Genomic DNA, 13099 nt, shown 5'->3' on the forward strand with positions numbered 1-13099 from the left:
AGAACAAGGATGAAGAAATCATAATTGATTTGCAAAGAGAAATAAAAGGGTTCAGAAATCTTCTCCAAAGAGATACAAAGGATTAGAGATCTTCTCCCAAGCTTACAAGTCTCAAAAACGGCGTAGAATAAAAGTTGTCTTTCTAGAGGTCGAGCCTCGTGCATAAATAGTAAAATAAAACCCTAAAAGTCGGTTTAAAACGAAAAAAAAAGTTGCTTCGGGTACGGGATCGGTCGATCCGAATGTGGATTGGCCGATCCAGGATGCTTTTTTCTGTGTTTGCTTCATCTGCTTGGTAGTCCGATCAGTCTTCACCAAAATGGCTCGAGATGCTTGTTTTCATCTCCAAAACACTCAGTTTCCTTCAAAAGCAACCTAGAACTTGTACAAACTCATAAAAGACTAAAAACACTCTAAAAGCACAGTTTGACTCAATAAAATACTCAAAACAAACCTAAAAACTATGGTTAAAACCTATAAAATACAGGCACATCAATTCCCCCGGACTTGAATCTTTGCTTGTCCTCAAGCAAGAACAGACAAAAACTCAGGAACATCGAAAAGGTTTGAAAGTGGAAACTCACATATTCTTGGGAACCTTTTCTTTGCACTCTTCATCAAATCAAATTAAGAACTACTTTTTGTACTCTGTCCATGATTAGGATCAATACTCCGAACTCCGAACTCCATAACCTTAGAGAACCTTCAGTCTCCCCATCATTGTCTCTCTACATCAGATTAGTAAAATGGTGCGGTCTTACCATGGGAGTATCGATCATTGAACCTTTTGACTCCTTCATCCTTTTAATGCCCAAGTCTTCCTGCATATGCTTCCTTTCCTCTTTCTTTTCTTACTTCCAAAGGATTGATTTCTTCCAAAGGATCATTTTATTTTTTTTATCAATCCTCTGCTCTTTTTCTTTTGGGACAGGTTTCCATGAATTCCAAAAGATGCACGGGTTTACGCACATCCCTTGGCTCACTTCTTTTATTACCTATATCCTTTTATTCCTTTCTTCTTCTTTTCTTCTTTTTTTTTTACTGAGTACTGAAGGGAAAAGAGAGGGGAAGCATACTTTGCAAGGAGATGCATGTCTCGTGAGGCTTGAAGGGAGGAGTCTTGTCCAATGTATACCAAGCCCCAAGGTAAGAAGTTAAATCCGGTTAAGCCTTATCAAAGCTAGAGACAACTTCTGGTTCAGCTTATTGTTCTCCTTGGCGAGTGTCTTTTGGGGCATGTTGAGACTGCTCATGTTCTTTCCAAGCTTTATTCAAAAATAAAAAGTACTAAAGCAATCATAAGAGTGTTAGTTCAAAGCAAAAGATTCCTAGAAATGATCATAGTTTCCCAACAGTTTTTTTTTGAAGATTAAAAGACTCAAAGAAAAATCCAAAGAAAACAACCAAAGAAAATGACATCAGTAATCTGGAGACACCCCTCCCCCGGACTTACTTCACACCGTCCCGTTGTGAAAGCAAAACCAAGGAAAATAATCCTCCAACAACAATAAAAGAAAGGAAAAACGAAAAATCCTAGAAAAGAAAAAAAATAATCCGTGGTGATATAGCAGTCTAACGAGAAGGCGAAGAGGTCGCGGAACGGTCAGAACAGAGAGGCTCAGTAGCTGCATCCTCGTCGTCACAGGTAGCAGTGGGATCCGACGAGGGTGGTGAAAAACAGGATGGAGCAAGTCGTTGAAGCCAAGTAGCCAGCCGAGTGAGCAGCATGTTGTTCTTCCTTTGTGTGTCGTAGACCCACCGTTCAAACTCAGACTGAGGTTCCTGAATAGGTTGGGTCGCAACAAACTGGCTGACATCCAAAGGAGGTAATGGTGGGATTGAGCGAGCATTGTGTGAAGATTCGGCAGCAGCTGTCGGCTGTGTACTGTGTGGGGGTTTGCGGGTAGCATAGCCACTCTCTTCTAGCCGAATGACCTCATCAAGGTCGACCAGTGCTAACTCAAGAGGATCGAAGTCAATGTTCTCCGTTTTATGAAGTGAAGTGCAGGATGGCATAGGGATCCGCATGTACCGAAAGTTACCAGTCTTGTCCTGGAAACGGTAGATAAAGTTTTTTACGCACAAGGATCTCACTGGTGAACAGGAATTTGAGGTCAAGGAGCTTCCTCCGCTGAACCGAAGTGGATGAAACAATGTCATAGTAGTCGATGATGGGGGTCACCAAGCTACCGATGAGTATCCGTTTATTCTTTGCTTTAGCCATGTCTTTGCGGACCTGCGCAAACTCCTTAGAGAGCAAGAATCCAAAGTTGACGTCATGAGTTTGATGGTGGACTGGAGAGGTCGGAGGATGCAAGAACCGACGAAGACCGTGAAAGAACATCCACAACTCAGGTAGCTGCAATGTGCTAGTCTCAGCCCTAGCATAAATGGTGTTGCTCAGGAACTTAGCAGTGATCCGAAGGACTAGGTTGCGAATGCGGGATTGCCTGGCTCCACGTAAGACATAGTTTCCAGCTCCAATCAGGTTCCAAACATCGGACCTGCTTTCGAGCTTGTCCATTTTGCAGTGCTTTTGTCGAGGGAAACCAAAAATGTCACAAAGGTCGAACATGGAGATGGTGTAGTGCGTCCTGCACAAAAAGAAACTGATCAAACATTATTCAGCCAAAATCTGGACCAGCAGACATATCGACCCGCACAGTGGCCAGAAACTCTTGTGCAAGCTTCTCATGTAGATCCCATGCCTTCTCACCAAAAGAGCCAAACCCCATGTTCTTTATTAATTCATCAAAATCGGCAAGCATGGCCATCCTCTCAAAAAGCTCTCGATCAGCAAACCGAGTTGGCTCTATCTTGCACTGACTCAACAATTTTAACCACTTGGAATCCTCATCACTCCAAACTCGAGCTGGTGGTTCAGCGGAAGGAGTTGCAGGTTCTTTACCACTGCGTCATCGTTTAGGCATTATCTGCAAAAGAAAAGAATTCCAACAAGTGAGATAGTGAAACCAATTGAAAATTCTCCTAATCGGCCAACATAAGGTACAAGCCTATTTCTAAATTCAAGCCCCAGCAGCCTAATTCGAGTTCTGAAACTTCCATAGAGCTATTTAACCATCAATGTCGTAGCTCAATAAGGTATGAGAATTGAAAGAATCATGGACAACCAAAATCGGGCCTTGAGATCGCCGAGAATCGAACATAAGAATGGACAAAAGAAAAACTTACCTTGTTCAACTTCGAGCCTAAAAATGGGAATATGAAAAAGGATCTAATCCAAGTGGATTGAGTCCACACCTCGACAAATCAAAGAAAAATCGAGAAAGAGAGAGGTGGAAGTCGAAATCGGGGGCGGTGAGAGGTAAAAGAGGAAGAAGATGAAATTAGGTTTAAATATCTGGTATCGGGCACGGATCTGGTTTACTCCGGTCCAATTTAAGTCTGATAACCAGATTAAACCGATTTCTTCTTTTTTTTTTTCTTTTTCCTCTAATTCACTTACCTAGAACTGAGATTGGCTGATCCAGAAATAGATTGGCCGATCCCGAATGGCTGGGGAACACTCTTTTTGTAAAAGAATTTGCATCTTCTGCGTTTCGAACATGTCCCATGAAGACTCAACACAACCAGCGGGTAATTCCTAGAAGAAAGCAAAAAAAACCAAAAATCCTAAAAGAAACATGAAAAGAAAGGGGAAAAACAAACTAAACCCATTGGGTTGCCACCCATTAGCGCTTGTTTAAAATCACGAGCTTGACTTTTCTTGCTGCTCAGGCAGCCTGTGGGTCCATCAGGTGGACGATCGAATCCTCTGCTGGAGCGTGAGCAACAAGATATGGCTTGAGACGTTGGCCATTTACAATGAATTCCTTCCCATCGTGGTTCCATAGAACGACGACACCATAGGGCATAACTTCTTTTATCCGGAAGGGTCCAGACCAGCGGGAGCGTAGTTTGCCAGGAAAAACCTTCAATCGTGAGTTGAAGAGTAAGACCAGATTATTAGCGGCGAAATTCTTTGGCAAAATTTTCTTGTCATGCAACGCCTTGGTCCGTTCCTTGTATATCTTGGTGCTCTCATATGCGTTCATGCGGATCTCATCAAGTTCATTCAGCTGGATAAGGCGCCTCTCGGCTGCCGTTTTGACATTGAAGTTCATCTGCTTTGTTGTCCAAAGTGAATTGTATTCGAACTCGACGGGTAGATGGCAGGATTTCCCATAAACCAACTTGAATGGTGTGGTACCAATAGGTGTCTTGTAAGCGGTCCGGTAGGCCCATCAAGCATCATCAAGTTTAGTAGACCAATCCTTTCTTGTTGAGTTTACAGTTTTTTCCAAGGTGCTTTTAATTTCTCGGTTGGAAATCTCGACCTGCCCACTAGTTTGAGGATGGTATGGTGTAACGACCTTGTGTGTCACCCCATGCTTCTTCAGAAGGTTGTCGAAGATTTTGTTGATAAAGTGAGTTCCACCATCACTTATCACCACCCGAGGAACACCAAACCGTGGAAAAATAATGTGCTTAAACATCTTTAGAATAACCTTCGAATCGTTGGTGGGACTTGCCAATGCTTCGACCCATTTGGAGACATAGTCTACAGCCACAAGTATGTAAAGGTTGCCATAGGAAGGTGGGAAGAGTCCCATGAAGTCAATTCCCCAACAGTCAAATACTTCGATTTCCAAGATAAAATTCTGTGGCATCTCATTCCTTTTGCTTATGTTCCCACGTCGCTGGCAAGAATCACATCGGGAGACAAAATCGTTTGCATCACGAAACAGAGTGGGCCACCATAGGCCTGCTTGAAGTACTTTGGTTACGGTTTTGAACGTAGCAAAATGGCCTGCGTAGTTGGATCCATGACAGTGAAAAAGAACTCCCAGAACTTTGGATTCTGGGACACACCTTCTGTAAAGGCCATCGACACAATGCTTGTAAAGATACGGCTCATCTCAGAAGAAACGCTGGACATCCCGCAAGAACTTCTTCTTCGCATAACCAGTAAAATCGGGTTCCTCACCAGTACACAAGTAATTTGCGATGTCGGCATACCATGGGGAGTCATCGCTGATCTGCTGGAGGACCTTAGCATCAGCTTTATCCTTGAAACATTGCTCATAAGCGGCAGCTACATAGACATTCTCCTCAGGAAGCCGGTCATCGATAGGGATCTCAGCATCGATCCTCAGCCTAGAAAGATGATCTGCCACGCCATTCTCCACTCCTTTCTTATCTCTTATCTCAAGGTCGAATTCTTGCAAGAGGAGGATCCATCGTAGCAGCCGTGGTTTAGCATCCTTCTTTGTCAGTAGGTAGCGCAGTGCAGCGTGATCAGTATGGACAATCACTTTGGAGCCGACCAAGTAAGATCTGAATTTCTCAAACGCAAAGACTATGGCCAGTAGCTCTTTTTCCGTTGTGGCATACTTGGTCTGTGCTCCATCGAGTGTCCTGCTGGCATAGTAAACGACATGGAGTTTATTACCCTTGCGCTGCCCTAAAAATGCTCCAACAGCATAGTCGCTTGCCTCACACATAACTTCAAAGGACAGATTCCAATCAGGTGGTTGGACGATTGGAGCTGAGACCAGTGCTTGCTTGAGGGTGAGGAAAGCTTCTAAACATCCTGCATCAAACACAAACAGGTTATCCTTGCAAAGCAGCTGGGTGAGGGGTCTAGCGATTTTCGAGAAGTGTTTTATAAATTGCCAGTAAAATCCAGCGTGGCCTAGGAAGCTGCGGATATCCTTCACCGTCTGAGGTGGCTGTAGGCTTGACATCACTTTGATCTTAGCTTTATCCACTTCTATCCCCTTCGCAGAAATTCGATGCCCTAGAACAATCTCATCATTGACCATAAAATGGCTCTTTTCCCAATTTAGAACAAGATGTTTGTCCACACAATGTTGAAGCAGCCTGCATAAGTTAGATGAAACTAGTTATCTTTGTGGTGGTGGATGATGAATGTATGGAATGGTGAGATATGAAATGAATGGATGGCAAGGTGTTTCAATTCCCCTTATGCAGTTGTAGTATAAGAGGTGTCAATCCAATCTGAGTGTTTGCAAGCAATCAAGATGTGCATAAATGTCTAAGTCAAGCCAAATGTAAAGGATGTTTGTCACTAACAATCCTATGATGAAATGTAAAATGCAGAATGTAAAAGCTACTAGAATTAGGTGCTAAATGTAAATGAAACAGAATGATTATAACAGTTATGAAGCTAGAACAGAAATAGAACTATGATAATGCAAGTAATGCAAGTAATGCAAGGCAAGTAATGAACAAGACACTAAGTAAATGCAACAGAAATGCAACTAGAATGAGACAAGAGATAAGACAGGACAACTACAAAGCATAAACAAGAATTCCGGGGATGAACTCGAGCAAGCACTCGATCGAGTGTAGATCGAGTGCAGGGTCGAGCTGGACAAATCTAGAAAACAGAGCAATGCAAGAAAAACAGAGCAATACAAAAGCAAATCAAACAACGATCAAACAACAGGATTTAAACTAAGAAATCAATAAACAAGGAAGGCCTTGAGGAGGGATTCATGGGCTGGACTATGATTGAGGTCATCTAACTTGGTCAACAAATCTCAAACAACTTGAGCTAATCTCTAGACATATATTTCTAAGACATGTTTAATCCACTCTAATGGCAAGAAACAATTAAACTCATGCATCTCTAGACTTGTTCTCACAAAGTAAAGAATCTACACAAGTAGGCATTAAGCAATATGTCAAATACCAAACAAGACCTTTAATCTCTTAGCAAGCTAATGGTAAACTCTAGATCTAGCCTTATCTATGCTTCTTAAACATTGGTGTGATGCTAAGATGCTTGAAATCAGATCCTACCCTCTCAGTTATAGGACCAGCATTAAGAACATCTAGCCTAGAAGAGATCTACAACAATCAAGCTTGACCAAATCAAACAAAACTCAACCACAACCCAGCCTAACCCATCCTCAAGATCCTAAGCAACTACTCACAAGAACACATGATGAACAACAAACTCATAAACCCATAAAATGATGAAACTTGCATGATTAGATAGATAAAGCAAAGATCTACAATATTGAAGAAGGAATCAAACACGAATTCTTAGTATCTTGAAAGTTATGGAACCAACCAAATCCAAGAATCTTATGTTTTTCTCCTTCAAGGAGGTACAAGATCTAAAAATAAAAGTGCAAAAGGAATAATTCCCAAAAATGTAAAAACTAGGTTTTTGACTCTCTAAAAAGCTGGACTCCTTTGTGGCTGTTGGTACAAGGCCTTTAAATAGAAAAAATAGTGGAAGCCCTAAAAATGCTAAAAGCCAAAATAGCTAGGCGGCTCGGCCAACTCGACCCGGAGGTCGGTCGAGTGACCGGTCGAGTTGGCTCCTCTTATGCTCCTTCCACTCGGTCGAGTCCCTCTCTGCACACGGTCGAGTGTCTTGTCGAGTGGGCGGTCGAGTGGGACTCCGGACCTTGGTTCTTCAGCCTTAACTCTCTTGCTTTCTCCTCATAATTGCTTCACTTCTCCTCAGCATTGCTTCCATGCTCATTAAGCTCCAAAATCACCTGTTTATGCATGAAAAGATGCAAATGCAATGCAACTAAACTCTAATGCAAGAATAGTCCTAAAGCTATGCAATAATGGTCAAAATGGATAGCAAAAGATGCAAAAGATGTGAATATATTAAGGGAAAACAGGGTAAAATATATGAACATCAACACCCCCAAACTTAGTCTTTGCTTGCCCTCAAGCAAATGAACAAGACATAAGAAGATAGGTGAGGTTTGAAAGTGGGATCTCAGCTCCTAAAGCTTGCAAATAAACCAGCTAGAATCAATGTCCAAGTTACTAGTACTATGATGCAAGTTGAATGAGCTGTACTTAAAGACTTTAGACAAACCTATCACAACCTTTACTGATTTGAGCCTTAGATGTCCACATGCATTCAAATCAACCATTTCCTTTAACATTCATTAATCAAGAACATGAATCAATTCTATGCAATGCTTAAACTCATTTGGCTTGGTAGTAAAAGGTTTAGAGACAATGATGGTCTCTCTTTAGAGTGGGGCTTATCAATATCAAGATTCTCTCATAAAAATGGATTGAGCTTTAGAAGAATGCTAAAGATAAGAACACTTAGACACATACAAGAACAAAACCTTGTCTACCCAAAGGCACCCAAAGTGTTTATCCTATCAATCTAAACCCAATTGATCCTAGTGCTACCCTTTAACTTCTTCTCTTCTCTTTCACCCTTTTCTCTTTTGATTTTAAAGTCTTAGGAGAGGTTTCTTATATGATCTTTCTAGTGGGATGGGGGATTCTTACTTATTTGCTATGGTTCTCTTTTCTTCTTATTCTTAAGACATATAAGCATTTTGCTAGACTTTTCTTTTCTTTCTTTTCTTTTCTTTAACTAGAACCATTTTCAACAACAATTTTTTTACTTCCCATCCTTTCACTAGATTTTGATTTTACTTAAACACATTCCCCTCCTAAAGACTCTAACCTTTTCTTTCTCTTTTCCTCTTTTCTTTTCTTCTTTTTCAAACAACCAAATCCCAAACCCAACAATGAAATCACCTAGTCCTATCTAGTTTGGAAAATGCAAACTAGAACTACACAAGGCATTATTCTTGTCAGTTCAAACCTAACACTTTCTACCAAGCTCAATCCCAAAATAGGCCTTACACACTCAAGAATAAACATGGCTTGAAAGAAGGGTTGGTTAAGGGTATTGGAAACTGATTTTAATGATTCAATCAGCTACTTGGATCAACAAGAGTGGTAAAAAGGAGAAAGATGATCCAAATATGTATATGGTATCCATGAGTTTAAAGCAATGCACAAATTGATAATTACAAGTCAATATTAGGTTCATATAAATAGGAAATGACATCAAATCACAAAATGCTTCAATTTAGACCAAATGCAATGCAGGAATTCAAGGCTTGGTTCAATCTTATGCTTCTAACTACTCAACTAGCATCAAAGTACTATTAACTTGGGCATTGATCCTAGTTTAGTGAATTAAACAAGCTAACAAGGCAAAACTCATCATAGATCCCTAATGCAAATAATTAACAGTCCTACATGAAACATGCTAAACAAGATGTTATTATGCAATGCAAACTACATGAACACTCTTTTTTTTTATAAAGATTTTTGCAAAAAATTTCAAATTTTTAGGGGTTTTCTATGCCTTAGATTCTATGCAAATACTAACATGATGATGCTAAAAATTTGAAATAAGAAAACAAAACACAACATCAAATGCTATCTCAAACCCTCCCCCAAACTTAAATCACACAGTCCTCTGTGTGAAAGAAATTTGTAAGAGGATTTAAGATAGAAAACAAAACACAATGTCAAATGCTATGATATTTACAATTGAAGGTGATAGTGGTACCTCAAGGATTGGAGAAGAAACTGTCCACATCCTCATTCATGCCGTCAAATGTGTAGTTGGGCTCTGGGTGGTGACTTGGAGCAGGTGATTGGGGCAGCTCGACGATGGGAACCGACTGAGACTCGGTCGAGTACGTGCTCGAGTTGGGGGGTCGAGCTGGACCGCTAGTGCCAAAACTCTGACCTTGCTGCTGGTAGAACTGGTGCAAGATTGTTGGATCCATGAAGTACTGGGATGGGAAGGGAGGGTAACCTGGATAGTCTGGATAAGCAGCTGGAGCTGGGAAGCGATAAGGTGTTCTGGGCTGGAACTCAGCCGAGTGCATTTGGGGTGCTCGGTCGAGTGGGTGCTCGAGTGACCCAGTCGAGTGCCTTGAAAATTGTTGTTCTCGGCTACTTGAACTCCTCTTCCTCTGAATTGGCTCGTACATGGAGGCTCTAGCTGGTTCCACATGGTTTTCAACTCTTGAAAGTGCTCTAGTTGAGCTACTCCTCCTCAAAGGACTAGATGGTGTTGGTGAAGAATTTCCACTCTTCAACTCAGCAATCTCCTTCTTTAGGCTCTTGATGGACTTAGCCATATTGCCCACCCTCTTCTTTAGCTTATCAAACTTCTTCCCATGCCACTTGTTCCACCTTTGTAGGAGTGTCAACCTCTTGCTAGTCTCCCTCACTCCTCTACTATCTCTTGGGTTGGGCTCATAATCCTCAAAGTAAAACTGCTCCTCCCCATCAGCCATTTGCACATCTCCAGCTTCATCAACTCTAACTTGAACCATCCCATCAAACAAGAACTCATCAGCTGGCCAAAAGTCAATGTTTGCTCCTTCTTGAATGGTGGTGAGCTCTTGGTTGGGTAAGATCAACTGTTTTTTCCCAACTGTTGGAAGCTCAAAGTTGAAAATGTGATTTCCTTGATGCATTTCCTTGGCCAATATGAGAGTAGAGGTGAGGTAGCTTTAGTCAATCCATCTTGGCAAAACCTTCTCTCCTCTAAGTGGGACCTTGGCAGCTTGTAGTATTGGAGTGATGATGCCTCAAATGGCTAAGGCTCCTCTTGACCCTTTGTTTTGTAGCTTGCCTACCCAACTTCTCAAATATATCATGTGGTCAATGAGCACCATTGCAAGGTCAGTCTCCACAGTGGTCCCAAGAATGATGGTTCCATCTCTTACCTTAAGGATGATTCCATTGAGAGCCATATCAATCATCTTGAGCTCACCCTCATTGAGATTTCCAGTTTCCTTCCTAGCAAAGAAGGTGTTTGCTAAGGCCTTGTGGAAGTACCTTAGGACTGGGCTTCTTATCTTTGAACTCTTGGTCTTAGAGGATGAGTAAATGATGTTGTCTCCAATGGTTTCCCAAACAGCAAAGAGCTCTTCTCTTGGTATCATTAAGCACCTATTAATCCCAACTTCAAAGCCAAAGATATTGGCTATCTTCTTCATTTGAAGCTCATACTTCTTCCCCTTAATAGTAAAGGCAATATGACCAGCTCCCAACTCATCATCCTTCCTTGCATATGTGTGCAGCTTGACTGTGGCTAGAAACTCACAACTTTCTTCCTTGTAACCCTCCATGCAAAGCCCCATGAACTTGGTTAAGTTGCTCTTTTCAAAAAGATACTCCACATCTTCATCAATGGCTAGCTTCTCCATGGTTTCCTTGTGTGGATATCTAGTCCCCAAGAACTCCATTCTCATGAAGGCTTCATAAAGTTGCCTCTTTGTCAAACCACAAGATTCTGCTTCTCCATCATCCTCTCCCTCTTCTTCTTCACCTTCTTCTTCACTCTCACTCTCAACCTCCTCTTGTTCAATCTCAACTGCTGGCCTCTTCCCTTTGGCCTTGTTTCTCCTCATGAACTCACTAAGAGTTGGCTCCCTTTCTTCTTCACTTTCAGTTCTCTCAGGATCTTCCTCAACTGACTGATTTCTTGAACACGGCATCTGACTCGATCGACCACTCGGACCACCACTCGGTCGAGTGCATGCTCGAGTGGGGCGTCGAGTGGTTCTTCCTGCTTCTCTTCTTGATTGTAGGCGATCATCACAACGTTCCATGGAGCTCGCAGCCGCTTGTTGAGACTTCCTAGTAATCCTTGAAGACATTTTCGAATAGAACTGAAGGGAATAGACTCAAAGCTTAGGGTTAATAGGTTAGTGACCCAAAAACTTAAAAGAGCTAAGCTTGAGCAAAAGATGAACTTTGAGAGAGATTTTAAAACTTGATTTTAGATGTTTTGAGCAAATGAGAGAGTGTGAGAGATATAAGATCGTGTAAGGCTCTATTTAAAGAAGCTAAGGGGACAAGGAGACAAGGGTGGAGCGTCCATACCATTCAAATTTGAAATGGGAATCTTTGACCTGCTTTTTGCTGCCACTCGACCCCACACTCGACCAGCACGTGGTCAAGCTCCTTGACCAAATTTTGAAATTTCAAAATATTTCTTCTTTTTCTTCCCTCCATTCGATCATTCTAGAGAAATGAGAATCGAGTGGGCCTTACTTCTGTCGAGTACCTATCGTGGGCTGGTCGAGTGGGCTTGCGAGTCTACTTCCCCAAGTCCAAATCTCTCCATACCCATCTACACTTTCATTGAAAGGCCTGCCCAACACAAACATAAAAGAAAACACATCAAAACTACTAAGAAAATAAAGCATATTTACAAATGATACCTTAGGGACTTCCTCCCTAGTGAGCTTGTTTAGAGTCACTAAGCTTGACTTTGGTTGCCTTCTTAGGCTTTGTTTATATACCAAGGAGGTGATGAAATCCTCCTTGGCACTTCTTGATCACTATGAGTCTGATCCTTGATCACCTCACCCTTAACACACAAACCATATTTCTTCTTGATTTTGAGCTTTGGTCTTGCTTTCCTCAAAGTGATATGATCGTGGCCAGCAAGGAGACAGAAGCCGCAGAGAAACCGGAGATCGTGGGAAGGATCACTCGTTCAAGAGCTAAGGAGATGGCCAAGGAAGCTCATGCACTCATAGCTGACGGGTCATTCAATCTACCGAGGATCCAAGTCTTCAACATATCCACCCTGAAGACTTCACCTGGTAATGATAACTAGATAACTTAGGTGTGAAGTTTGTACTCTTTTTCCCATAGCTGAGTTTTGTCCCAATGGGTTTTCTCGGTATGGTTTTTAATGAGGCAAATGGATCACTACGTCGAGTTATCTAGAAGTCATTACCAATGGGGATAATGTACAAGTCACCATGACTTCTGTACTAATACAAGTGACTTCTGTACTACTACAGATCACCTAGACGCTTCGTTGTTTTCTTATTTCCTTTACACGCCTTGTTGTTTTATTTTGAACTTCCTGTTGTTTGGAGTGTCGAACCCTAGGGTTGATTATAAAACCCAAAAGCCACGCCTCCTTGTTTGGTAACGAAGAAGTTTTATGTAACAAGTATTGTTGAATCTTTCTTCTCTCAATCCGAACTCGTGAATGCGTTCATGATTCCGAGTTTCTAAACACTTTGTGATTAAGAAACTCTTCACTTTATTTTCGAATCCATATAACCATCGAACACTTCTCACCATCGAATCATTGCTTTTCTCTCTCGAACATCACCTGCCGTCACTCGCAATCCACTTGTGCATCATCACCATCCATTCGCGTCGCCTTTTACCTGTCATCAGCCTCCATCAGAGTTTCATCCTAGGGAGTTCGTATTATGTGGTATCAGAGCCAACTCTA

Source organism: Camelina sativa, chromosome 19 (genome assembly GCF_030686135.1).
Source record: "Camelina sativa cultivar CO46 ecotype springtype chromosome 19, ASM3068613v1".
NCBI classification, from domain to species: domain Eukaryota; kingdom Viridiplantae; phylum Streptophyta; class Magnoliopsida; order Brassicales; family Brassicaceae; genus Camelina; species Camelina sativa.